The sequence below is a fragment of the Pelodiscus sinensis genome, chromosome 26 (genome assembly GCF_049634645.1).
Source record: "Pelodiscus sinensis isolate JC-2024 chromosome 26, ASM4963464v1, whole genome shotgun sequence".
In the NCBI taxonomy this organism is placed as follows: domain Eukaryota; kingdom Metazoa; phylum Chordata; order Testudines; family Trionychidae; genus Pelodiscus; species Pelodiscus sinensis.
In genome coordinates, this window is record NC_134736.1 from 21,956,723 (window position 1) to 21,971,303 (window position 14,581).

Consider the following 14,581-nt stretch of genomic DNA (forward strand, 5'->3'; position numbering starts at 1 on the left):
AGGAGTGGAGGAACCCCAAGCCCTATAGCTCGCCAGGAGAGACCCTGACTCCTTATCTCCTGATGCAGTTTCAGTTTTTCCCTGGTGGGATGCTCCAAACACCGGCCCAGCCTGAGCCGGCAGTGATGGTTTTTACACATGCAGGGAAATGCCCCAGCTTCTCCCCCCTTGAACATCCCCCCCACATACACCCAGCACTTCTCCCCGTCACAGAGCTGCTGCCTCTCCAGGAGGTGGATGAACTGCAGCTGCGGGACAGCTCCCTGCCAGCAGGGACAGCAGCCAAGGCACCAAATATCACTGGGTCTGCAGCCAGTGTTGGGAACTGGGCAGGGAACAGGAGGCTTTTGTGTCACACACGTCTCAGGCAGGACGGACCCTCACTGAGCCCAGACTGTGCCTGGTCCTAGCCAGGAATGTGTCTTGGGCTGGTTTGTGACACTCTCAGGCCGTGTCTACACTGGGCATAAGAGCGACGCTGCCGCGGTCGATGTTCCGGGCTCTAGGGAAGACCGGCTGATTGGAACTGAGCTGTGCAGAGTCTTGTAAAGGGAACCGCAACTTCTCTGGAGATTTGCTGAGTTTTATATGAGGGTTTATCAGAAGGGACGTTGTGGGCTCTGGAACAAGGTGGGTGGGACAAGGAACTTGCTCAAAGGCAGGGGAATTAGCTCAAGTGGTAGAGCACTTGCTTTGAATGTGATGCCCACATTCTCCAGTAGAAGAAGTGGTCTTTTTCCTTTGTTTTATAGGCAGAGACAACAAGGGGGCTAAATGCTTCTAGCGGCCTCTTTGCAAAAGGCAGTGGACTGGTTTCTACAGTGCAGTGGGTGTCATGTTTGCCGGGCATAGAAAAGTTCCCTGGCTAAAAGCCAGACAGGCAAAATCCAGCCTGTAACACCCAGAGGAGGGGATTCACTTGCCTGGGGAGGGCAGGAACAGACTAGCACTTGGCTGCCAGCTGTTTGCACATCTGGACCCAGAAGCATCCTCAGCCTTGGTTCTACCAGGCAGTTTCTTTTCAGCTCACTGCAAACTGCCTCCCAGCTGTGGGTGAGGCTGAGTGTGTGTGAAACCAACTGCGCTTTGGATGATTTTGTTAATTGTTTAAAAAGCCTCACGCACCTCTTCTGCCTGGGGAGGTGTCTGGAATAGACGCTTGGGGTGTGTCTAGACTACCTAGTTTTGTCGACAAAAGTGGACTTTTGTCGACAAAACTATACCAGCGTCTACACTACTGCTGAGTTCTGTCGACAGAACGTCGACAGAACTCAGCAGTTTTGTCGACGCTGGTATACCTCATTTTACGAGGCATAACACCTTCTGTCGACAGAACTCTGTCGACAGAAGGTATTATTGCCTGTAACGTTGGGTCCAGACTACGGAGTTCTGTCGACAAAGCAGCTTGCTTTGTCGACAGAACTCAATGTGTCTGGACGCTCTTTGTCGACGGAAGTTTTGTCGACAGTATCTGTCGACAAAACTTCCGTCGACAAAACGCGGTAGTCTAGACGTACCCTAAGAGACATCACCCTGGGGTTTTACCCCTTTAACCTAACCCAGAGACTCCTGAGAAGTCTGCTCCTGTGTCCATCTCTGTCTCAGGCCAAGTGTTCGCATGTTTCATAGATAAGGAAACTCCTCCTCCCTTTTTCCTGCCAGTCCTTCCCAAGCAAGCTGAACCCTTCTGTGCCAATATTCCAATAAAGTGTATTATCCCACCACGTCCCTGTGATACCAACTTCTTCCTGCTTATTACCCATAGTCCTGTGTGTCTGTACCAGCATCTAAGACACAGATTAGATTTTGCTTCCCAGTGGTCTCGCATCCCTCCTTTATCTCTGCGGTTACAGCCCCTGCTCTCTCCCATTTCTGGCCCATCCCCCAGGTGTCCATGTTGTTCACTTACCTGTGGGCTTTGGGCACCTGCCCCCATCAAACCTAGTTTAAAGCCTCCTCACTAGGTTAGCCAGTCTGCACCCAAATACTCTTCCCTTCCTCGACAGGTGAACCCCAACCCTGCTGAGCAGCCCTTCCTGCAACAGCATCCCATGGGCAAGGAAGCCAAAGCCCCCTGCCCACGGAGCTGTAGCTTTCTGTGCCCAGGAGGCATGACACTGCCTGGGCTCGATGGCTGGAGGGAAGTGGGGAACGGCTGCACTTTGGGAGTCAAAAGTGTTGTCTGGAAACATAAAGAGCCATTTTAAAAAGATGTTTGGGGGCAGGCACCATGGCTTAGTTGGCTAAAGCACCTGCCTCATAAACAGGAGATCCTGGGTTCAAGTCCCAGTGGTGCCTTGCTGTAACCTTGCTCACATTTACTTATGCCCTTCTGGGACACAGAAGAGGCCTCCCCTGGCCACCCATGGAACTGCTGGTTCAGGAAAAGGCAGATTGGGGAGGAGCATTGGGAAGAAGGAAACCAGAAGCCTGGAGCGGGTGCAGAGGCTGCTGTGACTGGCCCTGTCAAGGCAGGGCTCTTGCTGCAATTGCTGGGACAGGAGAGCAAACACCACACACCCTCATGCTGGGACTGTGGAGTTGCCTTTGAGGTTCTGCAGGGTTGTGGAAGGGAGAAATGGAGCAAACTTTGATTATCTGGCTTGTAAACCCCTTGGTCTCAGGGTTTAGGTTGGAGTCTCCCGCTCCCAGGAAGTGGCTGGAACTTTGCTTTGTCTTTGCCTGTGGGCTTGTCTGTCTGCAGCCTGGAAACCTCCTGGCTCCTCAGACCAAGGGTCTGGATGGAGCGTTACAGACGTCGGAATAATGGAATTGCTGTGTAGACGCTCCCATTGTTATTGCAGTGTAATGGCCGTTATGCCAAGGAACGCTGCTGTGTAGATGCAGCCTCAGAGAAATGCTGAGGAAGGGCTCCTACAACGTCAGGGGAGATGGGGAAATGAGGTCACCTCTCTAAATATAAAACAGAGGATGTGTCAGGAGTAGGATTGGAACCCACAGCTCCATTTGGAGACCAGAACACCCAACTTAAGGAAAGACAGGTCCTTGAGTCTGGCACCTTACACCACTCTGCAGTCCTGACACCCATACAAATACCTCAAATGCAGTTTTCTTACATATGTGAGTTGCTCGGGGAGGCGGCAGGAGCACCTCTCTTTCCCCACCTAACAGCCGCTCTACAGCACAGCTGGGTTTATCCACAGTCGCCCTTGTGGGGTGTTTTGCAGGGAGCTGACAAGAAGCAAAAGAGAGGAAACTGCCGGCCGGCAGAACTGAGGCTTGGGATTATCCTGTGCCAGGGAGTCTGTGTCAGTGCCCTTGGGGATCCTGAGCTGGGCGGCTCCTAGGCTTGTTGGCTCCAGACCAGGGGTGTCTCCTTTGCAGGGCGATGCTTGTTCCCGGGCTAACGCTTATCCCTGTGACACACTTTGTGAAGGGACCGTTGGTCTTTGTGCCACAGTACGTGTCTGGGACATGGGAGTGAGGAACCTGCCTCAAATAGACATGAATCCGCCCCCTCCTCCCGCCCCCGCAGTGCTCTGCTTGAGACTCCGGAGCCCTGGCTTTGACTGGTGCCTGGCACGTGGGGAATTAGATCTAGGGGGAGATTTCTAGAGTCCCTCAACAGCTGCTGCTCTCATGCAGATGTGCACATCTGTCTGGGGTTACTGGGCACCCGGCCTGCTTTCTGTCCCTGCCAACCTGGGCAAAGCGGCATCTCTGGCTCAGGGGTTCCTCTCCTCAGTGCGCTGCAGAGAAAGCCCTTGTGTGTTAAAGGGCCTCAGGGAGCCCGGAGCAGAGGGAGCTGATATTCTAGTCTCATTGATCCCCTCAACACACACACACAGTCCCAGCCCCAAGCCACCCCACATCCCTAATCCTGTGCCCTGACTTCTCTACCCTTCCACATCCTCACCCCTGTCCTGAGCCCCACCCCCAACACACAATCCCCAGATCCCTGCCTTGAGCCTCCCACACTCCACTCCACACTGTAATTTCTTACAGGTACTGTCCTATCACAACCCCTCCCCCAACTTCCTGCCTTGAGCCTCCCTATGCCCATGGGGTGGTGCCCAATAGAACAGTCCCTGTAAGAAATGTGTCACTTTCACCCCTGGGAGCAGCTCAGCCATGCAAAGGGGCTGCCTGGGCAGGACATTAGCCCTGGAGGGCAGGGGTGGGTGTGGCAGTGACATCACAAGGGCCTTTTGCAGCCCCTCAGCTTATTGGCTAAAGGAGGTTGGGAGGTGATGACCTCACAGAGAGTCCATGACAATGGCCAGGTGGGACAGGCTGCAGGGCAGAGGAAACCTCAAAGACTTTGCTGCAGGGAGTCTCCTTCTGGAGATCTGCCCTTGAGGCCAGAGGGAGAACGAGGGTCACAAGCACGAGTGTGAGGAGGAGCCTCGTTGGAGCCTTCTCCTTTCCCTTGACTAGCTGAACTAGAAGACAGACGTCCCTGTGGAGAAGGGAAGAGCCTCCAAGAGGAGCTTTGTTTCTATGGCAGGGGAATTAGCTCAAGTGGTAGAGTGCTCGCTTAGTATGCGAGAGGCAGTGGGTTCGATACCCACATTCTCCACTGATGGGAAAAATTCCCCTTTCAAGGAACTTTTGCAGCACCTCAGCTCATTGTGGGTGGGCAGGAAGCTGGGGGCAGAGCTGGGCTCTAACTCACTAGGGTGCGTCCCATAGCTCAGAATAAGCGATGCAATTGGGTAGCTTATTTCAAGTCAATTTTGAAATAGCTTATTTTGTATTTTGGCGCTGGCTACCCAGCACTTAGTTCCAAATAAATCACAATTCCGATCCCTCACTCCTCACTCCTCGCGCCATGAGGTTTGCAGGGACGTCGGAATAGCGAGCCCGTTATGGTTTGAAATAAGGGCCTTGCTCTTAAGATGCGTGTGTGTGATATGAGCACCACATCCTAAACCTCCGACCTTGCCGGCCCACAGGTGTCAGTCCCACAAGTGGCCCTTTCAGAGAGAAGCCTTAGGCAGCCGCAGGGACGTTATAGCGGGGAGGAGTCCTGTGGCACCTTGTAGACTAACTGAAGTGTAGGAGCATAAGCTTTCATGGGCAAAGACCCACTTCGTCCGATGCATGTAGTGGAAATATCCAGAGGCAGGTATAAATATGCAGGCCAGGATCAGGCTGGAGATGACGAGGTGGATCCAATCAAGGAGGATGAGGCCCACTTCTAGTAGCTGATCTGGAGGTGTGAATTCCAAGAGAGGAGAAGCTGCTTTTCTAGTTAGCGAGCCATTCACAGTCTTTGTTTAACCCTGAGTTGATTGTGTCAAACTTGAAGATGAAGTGTAGCTCAGCAGTTCCTCTTTGAAGTCTGGTCCTGAAGTTTTTTTGCTGCAGGGACCTTACGGGCTCTGGAACAAGGTAGGTGAGGTAGCAGAGTTTTGCATGGGCAGGGGAATTAGCTCAAGTGGTAGAGCGCTCGCTTAGCATGCGAGAGGCAGTGGGATCGATGCCCACATTCTCCAACTATAGCTTTGTTCTCATCTCTTACTTTCACTGTCAGGGGCTCAGTGGCCCCCTTCCTCTGCCTACCTGCTCTCCCAAAAGAGGCAGACCTCTTGCTGTGATTTCTTTTCTCCCAGCAATTGCCATGCTGCAAAGCAGACAGCAAGGATAGCAGGCTCTGTGGTGCAATGGAAAGCATGTTGGATGTTTAAACTGCAGTGATTTGTGTGAGCCCAGCTAACCATTCAAATGTTGTGGGTTCAAGTCCCATGAGTGTCACTTTAGCTGCTTTCTCATTTCCAGGATGCAGCTTTTACATACCAGAGAATCCTTAGGGTGAAACCGGGGTAGGTTTGAGTCCAGACAGTTCCCAGCAGACCCCAGTGAGGGTGGAGGGAAGGGCTGGTTCTTGGGGTTGGGGATGGGGGTTGTTCTGAAAGGCTGCAGGTGCCGTTAGATCGTTTTGTCCCTCCCTATCTCCTACTAGTGCTGAGCAACACTCAGGCTCTGTCTACACTGCACTGTTCTTCTGCAAAAAGCTACACAAATTTCAAAACTTTGTAGCACCCTGCTCTGCACCTTGTGAACACCCCACCTCTTGTTCTCATGGAAGTGACTCACCCGAGCTGCCAGCTCCTCATTTCCTCACCAGCCCCTTGAGATTTGTAGCTCAAAGCTGGAGCTGCTGTGGCAGGAGATGAAGCTACAGAAGCTGACAGGGGACAATCAGCGGGCGGAGGGTTATTTTTTCTCCTCCCTGGGCTCATGTGGCTAGAACTGAGGAGAAGAAAATCCTCTTCCCTTCTCCTCAGAAGATGGAAATTGCAGTTGGTTCTCTCTTTGGTTCTACTAAAGCTGGACTCCAGGACTAGACTTTTTCTTTCTAAAACCCTGGTGAAAGCTGAAGGTGAATTGTTTGTAAACTGAGAATGTGAGTTAAAGAAGGGCTTCACCCAGCAAGGGGCTTGAACCCTTCCCACAGACACAGCAGGACAGGGGGTTGTGCACCTGCAGTGCCCCCTTCCTACTTGGCTTCCCGCAAAGCTGGGGTGAAAAATTGCTAGACCCCAGCCCTCCCGGGCTAAGCCATGGCAGAGGTAGCAGGATTCACTCCCATCTTCTCCTGCCTGTGCCCTAGTACTCAGGGGCCGGCCCCTTTCCTGCTGCCCCAACTCTTATTCCCACAATGCACTTTGTGCAGGGGCCATTGGTCTTTGTGACAAGGTGCATTGCTGGGAGCCAGGACTCAGGACCCTTCCCCCAGTCTGACCCGCTCACACTGTCTGGCTGCCTCCAGCACAGGCTGAGCTCAGGGGCCCGGTGGGTGACCTGCCCTGCAGCTGTGATGGCATCAGGCCCTTCCTGCCCACCTGCTCAGTCTGGAGATGGAGCTCCAGTGGCCTCAGACACCCAGCAAGAGGAACAAAACTCTCTTTGTTGAACCTTAGTGCATGGAAGCTGAAGCACCAGGACCTTGTAACAACCAGCTGAGGCCCAGCAGGTCCAACTGTGATTTGAACTCAAAATTGCAGGATTCAGAGTCCTGAGTGCTGCCCCTTACACCATGGGACCTGTGGTGTAAAAGTGGAGTGGGCACCTCTGACTCTCAGCTCTCAGGCTGGCCTCTGCTCTCCTGGCTCCCTCCAGCTGCTTCATCTCTCAGGACTCCCTGTCCTGCCCCAGCTCTGCTGCTTTCAGAGCAAATTCCTTGTTAGGACCAGTCACACTCTGGGGGTCAGTGAGGGTCCCTCCCACCTGAGATGTGTCACACAAAAGCCTCGTTTCCTGCTCCGTTCCCAACGCTGGATGCAAACACATGGTTGCTCTGGGGGTGTAACAAGTGCCCCCTTAAAAAGCTCATCAATTGAAATGAAACTTTTACATCTCCAGCTGTGTCACACTTTGGATATCTACTGAACAGGGATTCTTCAAATGACCACAAACCCCTCACGTGCTCTAGTGCCAAAGCACATAAACCAGGCAAACCCGTCCCTCAGCTGGAACCAATTCAAACTGGCTCTGTGTGTGTGTCTGGTTTCTGTTTCCATCCATTCAACAAGGGTGTGATCTGATCTGGATGCCCATTGGCTCGTCCTTACTCTCCTTTGGCCGTGTCCTGCAGAAAAACAAGGACCATGTCCAGCTGGGGATGAATGGCCACAATTCATCTTACACCGTTTGGTTTAGCAAGTCCAACTAAGACTCACTAAATCAAACCCAGAAGCCACCCCCACCAGCTTCCAGCACTTCTGCTCTTTGCCTCCTTCGGCTTCCCGCTGTAGGGACATGGCCAACTCCAGCTACGTAGGGAGGGATGGAAGGAATAGCAGACACATTGGCCAGGCACCACTGGGGGCTGCCTCCTTCGCCTCCCCCATACCCAGCAGCTGCTTGGCCAGCTTAGTCATGGGGCTGCTCTCTGGGACTTCTCTCCCAGCTCCTCCACCTGTTGCCATTGCCCATCCCAAGGGAGGGGGGACGAGAGTCACTCTCCACGGTTGCAGAAGCTGCAGAGGTTGCACTTGCAGGGTCTCTGGGCACTGACACCCCCAGGGAATCACAAGGGCACTTGGCGCTGGCTCGCCTGTCCCAGCAATTGCAGTCAGAGCCCTGCCTTGCCAGTGCCAGGCACAGCAGCCTCTGCACCTGCTCCAGGCTTGTGGTTTCCTTCTATGCAATGTTCCTCCCCAATCAGCCTTTTCCTGAACCAGCAGTTGCATGGGTGGCCAGGGGAGGCCTCTCCTGTGTCCCAGAAGGAAATCGAAAAATGTGATCAAAATCTACAAGATGGTACCAGTGGAAGTTGAACCCAAGATTTCTTAATTGCAGCACAGGTGTTGTAGCGAGCTAAGCCAGGAGGACTTTTCCCCTTCTTTAATTCACATTTTCAGCCTGTGAGCAATTGGCGCTCAGTTTTCACCAGGGTTTTAGAAAGAAACAGTCTAGTTCTGGGGTCCAGCTTTAATAGAAGCAAAGAGAGAACAAACTGCAATTTCCATCTTCTGAGGAGAAGGGAAGAGAATTTTCTTCTCCTTAGTTCTAGCCACATCAGCTTAGGGAGGAGAAAAAAATAACCCTCCGCCCGCTGATTGTCCCCCTTCAGCCTCTGTAGCTTCACCTCCTTTCAGCAAATTGAAGAAGGCCGGGTCCCCTCCTGGAGACTCCAATCCAAACCCTAGGACCAAGGGATTTACAAGCCAGATGATCAATGTTTGCTGCACTTTTCCCTCCCACAAACTATGCCAAACCTCAAAGGTAAATTCTACAGCCCCAGCGGCTGGGGGAGATGTGCATGTCAGAGCCTCGGCCCGCTGAGCTGTAGCCTTCTGTGCTCAGGGAGCCAGACACCACCAGGGCTGGAGGGAAATGGGGACTGGCTGCACTTTGGGAGTCAAAGGTGTTGTCTGGGATCATAGAGTAGAACAGTTTCACCAAACTCCCTGAGGAGGGCACCATGGCTCAGTTGGCTTTTCCTGAACCAGCAGTTCCATGGGTGGCCAGGGGAGGCCTCTTCTGTGTCCCAGGAGGACCTAGGAAAATGTGAGCTGCCACCGCACATGAAGCCCTCGCCACTGCTGGAGCCACTCCCTGTGCTCAGCATCCGGCTGCTAGCATGTGCAGGCTGGGATGCTGTGCGGAGGCAGCCTGCACGTGCAGGATATGACGTAGTGCACTGTGAGCGGAATGGCGTGGCCCCATTCTCGCCTCCCTTCCCGCGCTGATCCAGTGGTCGAAAGGGGCTGTGGCTGCTGCTGACTGGGTAGGAGCTGGGAGGCAAGATGCCGGCAGCAAGAGATTCCGGCTGCTTGTTTCCCCTGGGTCTCAGTGCGCCATGTCAACCGCCAGCCACCTTGACCAAACCTCAAACCAGCTGCACTAGCCAGCCCACATCACAGTGAGTCGCTAGTGGACCTATCAGAGAAGAGCCCTCGGCAGCTGCAGAAATGTTGCTGCAACTGTCTGAGGCGCCTTTCTTGAAAGGGCCACTTGTGAGATGGATTTTGGTAGGGCTGACTAGCTCTGTTGGTTAGATTGTGGTGCTAATAATGCCAAGGTTGTGGGTTCAAGCTCCATACTGGCCACAGGGGTGCTTGCTTTGGTAACTTCTCTTCCTTATGTCACACAGTCAGCTGTCCCTGTGGAGAAAGGTTGTTTGATTTATTGACTTGCTCTGATTCTGCCTCTTGCTATGGACAGGGAAGCAAAAACAAGGGGAAAGGCTGAGAGCTTTGCAGGACTCGGGCCAGAGAGCTGAGCTTATGCTCACAACTATTCTGGAGGCCACCGCAGGCCACCACCAATTGGGGATGGTGGACTTGCCAAGGTCCAGCCAGAGGAGGAGCTGGGGTGCCAGAGGCAGGGTCTGGCTGGGAGACTCACTTGAGGGATACAAATGTAGGTGACTGAAATTGCTAATGAAGCAGGAATTTTAATGTCCCATGCTTCATTAGCAAGATCTCGCCTGGCACACTAGATTGAATCACACCTAATTCGAACCATGAAGTGCGCACTGGGACGCAGTAGTTCGAACCAAAGCCCTTGGTTCAAACTAACGTTACACCTCATTTTTTGGTTAAAAGGTGTTGTCCTGGACCATAAACCGAGCAACCCTGTCCAGGGAGGGCACCATGGCTCAGCTGGCTAAAGCACCTGCCTTGTGAACAGGAGATCCTGGGTGCAACTCACAGTGGTACCTTGTTGTAGCCTTTGCTCACATTTTCCTAGGTCCATCTGGGACAAAGAAGAGGCCTCCCCTGGCCACCCATGGAGCTGCTGGTTCAGGAAAAAGCTGATTGGGGAGGAGTCAACCACAAGCCTGGAGTGGCTGCAGAGGCCACTGTGACTGGCAAGGCAGTGGGAGAGTTTGAACTCCCTGGATTTCATGCTGGAGCTCTGCTTAAAGCTGCAGGATCTGACTCCAGAGGTTGCTCTTAAATGCAACAGAGTTTGAGCTGCTTGCAGCTCTGCCTTTGGGACAGGGAGTTTGTACTAGAAAGAGGCAGGCTGGGTGACTAAGAACAAGAGGCTGGGCATTCCCATCATTGAAGGGTTGTTAGATCATTGTGAGAACGTTGCCCGGTACGCCACTTAATAGATGGGGCGGCAGGGAAGAGTAGGAATGAGACTGGCAGGGGGCTGAAGCAGCAGGGTGGTGTGACCAGGCCAGCTGTGCCGGGGGCAGGAATGTCTCCGCCTGGTTCTCACAACTATTCTGGAGGACACTTGGGTGGTGTTTGACTCGCCAAGGTCCAGCCAGGGGAGCAGACAGTGGAACCGCCCTTTGAGGGGCCCAAAGGCGCTTCCACACCAATGCAGGCCCTGCTGAGCCTGCCTGGGAAACGTTCCTGGCTATAGGGCTGCCCTGTGTAGGGCTTCATCAGCCCAGGTAGCAAAGGGAGGCGCACCGCCCATGATGCACAGGGGCAGGGCCACGTGTCTGGCCCTGAGAATTAGTGTAGCTGAGCATACACATCAGGTACTTATCTCCCTTGTGGTCTAGTGGCTAGGATTCAGCACTTTTACTGCTCTGGCCTGGGTTCAGTTGCCAGTCAGAAAAACTAACTTCATCTGTATTAATGAAATCTGCCATGTCTTTGCCCTTTTCCATCACAGGGAGGGCCAGTGAGTTGAGGGAAGGTAGGGGCTGGGGTGCCAGAGGCAGGCTCTGGCTGGGAGACACTCCCAGCAGCCAAGAACATTTCTCAGGCAGCTCCTTCCCTGTGCAGGGGATACAGGTCCTACGCCTGGGTGAATAAAAGCTTGTGGGGACTGGCCAGGGCTTCAAGCAGGCAGCTCCCATTGGCCACAAACAAGCTGGGAGCAGGGACCAGGCCTGAAGCCTTTTCCTCTACAGCTGTGACACACAAAGGGCCCAGCAGCCCCTTCTCTCAGCTGTGCGTGGGGGCAGGGCGAGCAGGGAATCTGCTTGAGGCTTCTTGCTGCCATGTTGGGTGGCTTCATGGGCTGGATCCAGCCCGCTGGCCTGTATTGCCCAGGCCTGGCGTAGAGGGAACCTTGGCTCTGGGCTGTAGGGGAGGGGTGCTGTGGAAAGGTCACTCTGGCCTTCCTGGGCAGGGCACGACGACATCCACTTTGTGCAGCACGACTGCCAAACATCCCAGACAGAGAGTTATAGGCCAGAGAATTCCATGCACATCAGCCAAAGTAGTTCAGTGGGGAGAGTGTTAGACTGAAAATCTAAAGATCCCTGGTTCAAACCCAAGCTTTGGCAGGTGCCAACAGGTGGCAGGAGCCTTCCTGGGTTTGGTCCTTACCTCACCTTGCTTGGCATTGACAAATCAAGATCATCTCATTAGCCCTGCCCCTGACTTCTTCCTCTGATTCGCTGCCTCCTTGACCACTGCCCACCCACTGCTGGCCCTAGATATGGAACTGGGCTGATGGGGATGTGTTTGGATAATCTCATGTGACCTTACCTGGGGCTAAGCAGGAGGGACATGGCAATGTTTCTCCTTCCTCTGCTGGAGAGGGAGCCAGCTCATGCCCATGAGCTCACATACAGATGGAGCAGGGTCTGGAGAGGTGATGCAGCTGAATGGAAGAAACAAGGCCATCAGTGTACCAGCTGAGAACCTCAAGTATAGAGCCATGTGATGGTCCCATAGGGGAAGGGATCAGAGGTTTGAAGCTTACAAGCTGAGTTCAAATCTCAGTGGGACCTGCTGGGGAATTGTTGGTTTGTGTAAATCCTTGAATATTGATCTTCTTGCCCCTCTGGCTCAATTCTACTTTGTGCTTCTTCACTTTCTCTATGCAAGGACTTTGGAGAAAAACTCTCAAGCATCTGCTCCAGTGGTGCAATGGGTCAGTGCACAGTATTTATAAAGCAGTGTGTATAGGAGACATGCTGAGGTTGTGAATTCAAACCTCACCTGGAGTAGTGGTTTCTAGTTCCTACTGGACTGCCCCTTTCCACTGATTGCTGTGGGATCTGGAATTTCAGCTCAAAGGAATCTGTCAGTCAAAATTCCCCCTTTACATATTATGGCCTCATCAGAGTGAATGGTGGGTGGCCAGTATCTAAGGCCAAGTGGTGTCCAGGGCCTTGGTGCCCATTTTCTCCCCTTACCCAGCAGCAGCAGCAGCTGCTGTCCCTTTCAGCCATTGGGTTAGCTCAGGCAGGGAGGCAGGAAATGGGGCAAAGTAGCTGGACAAGCTGAGGGAGGCAGGAAAATGCTGATCTTTGCATCTCCCCTATGTGAGGGTTTGTCTACACGTCATTCCTCTTTCAAGTCAGAAATGCAAATTCATCTGAGTGAAAGTGCAAATGAAGCGGAGATTTGCATAATCACGTCTGGCTGCTATTTCGAAATAACCTATTTTGAACTAACAGGCGCTGTCTAGACATAGTTCTTTGGAAAGAAAACCCTTCATTCTAAATCACCCTTACTCCTTATGAAATGAGGTTTAAGGGTTAGTTCTGACTAAGGGTTTCCTCCCACAATAAGCGTATCTCAACAGAGTTTTTATTTCAAAATAAAGTACAGTATTTCGAAATAGCACCGGTCTTTGAATATGCAAATGAAGTGCAGGATATTTAAATCCCAGCTTCATTTACAATGTTGAGTGTCTACATTTGCATCCCTTGCAGGTTCTCTGGGCACTGACACTCCCAGGGAATCACAAGGGCACTTGGCGCTGGCTCTCCTGTCCCAGCAATTGCAGTCAGAGCCCTGCCTTGCCTGTGCCAGTCACAGCAGCCTCTGCACCTGCTCCGGGCTCGTGGTTTTCTTCTTCCCAACATCCCTCCCCAATCAGCCTTTTCCTGAACCAGCAGTTCCATGGGTGGCCAGGGGAGGCCTCTTCTGTGTCCCAGAAGGGGACAGAAAAACATGAGCAAAGGGGACAGGAAAACATGAGCAAAGGCTATAGCAAGGCACCACTGGGATTTGAATCGAGGATCGCTTGCTTACAAGACAGGTGCTTTAACCAGCTAAGCCATGGTGCCCTTCTGGGCTACAGCCCTAATATAGAGCTTTTTCAGGATAACTTTTGTATCTGGGAAAAACTCTGCCCCGTCCATGGAACAGGTCAACTTTTTTAGATCAGTTTCCAAAAAAGGTGATGAAGACCCGAAGCGCTTGTGCCAGTACTTCTCCTGTCTCCTCCACCTGTGCCTGTATCCAGACAGAGAACCTGAGCATGGATGCCTCTACCCAGGTCCTGGTGTGGTCTTGCTGTATTTGTGGCTTGCAATTCCCACTGAGTGATCTCCAGGCTGGGGGAGACAACCATTGTGAAAGGTGCCTGCTGGTGGAATCTCTCAGGCAGCAGGTGGGAGAGCTACAGGAGGAGGTGGCCAGGCTGAGGAGCATTCGAAGCCATGAGGAATTCCTGGACAGTATTCCTGTGGAGTCCACGGAGGTCACTGTCCTAGGATGTGGGACTGTTGACCAGCCACTTATGGAGGAGGCAGTGGTGCAGGGTGAGACCTGGCAGCTGGTTACTTCCGGCAGCAGGCAGTGTTCCACCCCTGCTCCTAACCCTCCCACTGTGTTGTTACATAACCGTTACACTTTACTTTCAGCAGGAGACAAGGAGTCACCCCCCACAGTGGAGGAGACCAGGCCTTGCACCACCAAGGTTGAGCAGTCTCCTGCCACCACTGCGAGGAGGAAACGTAGGGTAGTGGTGGTTGGAGACTCTCTTCTGAGGGGAACGGAGGCACCCATCTGTCGTCCTGACAGCTCATCTCGAGAGGTATGCTGTCTGCCAGGGGCCCGTATCCGAGATGTTACGGAGGCATTGTCGAGGATTATCCGGCCCTCTGACTACTACCCCATGCTACTCATCCACGTGGGCACAAATGATACTGCCAGGTGTGACACTGAGCGGATCAAGTGTGACTACAGGGCTTTGGGAGTACTGGTGAAGGAGTTTGGAGCGCAGGTGGTATTCTCTTCTATCCTTCCTGTCAAAGGTAGAGGCCCGGGCAGAGAGAGGTGCATCCTGGAGGTGAATGCCTGGCTGCGACGATGGTGTCACCAGGAGGGATTCGGCTTCCTTGATCACGGGGTGCTCTTCCAGGAAGGACTGCTTGGCGGAGATGGAGTTCACCTTTCCAGGAGCGGGAAGGCCTTGTTTGGACACAGACTGGCTAACCTTGTGAGGAGGGCTTTAA

The 14,581-nt window shown here is 53.0% G+C and overlaps 4 non-coding genes across 4 annotated transcripts; all 4 read left to right on the forward strand.

Moving 5' to 3' along the window:
* The first annotated feature begins 2,224 nt into the window (after positions 1-2,224).
* On the forward strand, positions 2,225-2,298 carry TRNAM-CAU (transfer RNA methionine (anticodon CAU)). Its single transcript has one exon. It is a non-coding gene; the product is annotated as a tRNA-Met (tRNA).
* A 2,169-nt stretch (positions 2,299-4,467) lies between these two features.
* Positions 4,468-4,540, forward strand: TRNAT-AGU (transfer RNA threonine (anticodon AGU)). The gene has a single exon. It is a non-coding gene; the product is annotated as a tRNA-Thr (tRNA).
* An 846-nt stretch (positions 4,541-5,386) lies between these two features.
* On the forward strand, positions 5,387-5,459 carry TRNAA-AGC (transfer RNA alanine (anticodon AGC)). The gene has a single exon. It is a non-coding gene; the product is annotated as a tRNA-Ala (tRNA).
* Positions 5,460-11,598: 6,139 nt separating this feature from the next.
* Positions 11,599-11,671, forward strand: TRNAF-GAA (transfer RNA phenylalanine (anticodon GAA)). The gene has a single exon. It is a non-coding gene; the product is annotated as a tRNA-Phe (tRNA).
* Positions 11,672-14,581: the final 2,910 nt, after the last annotated feature.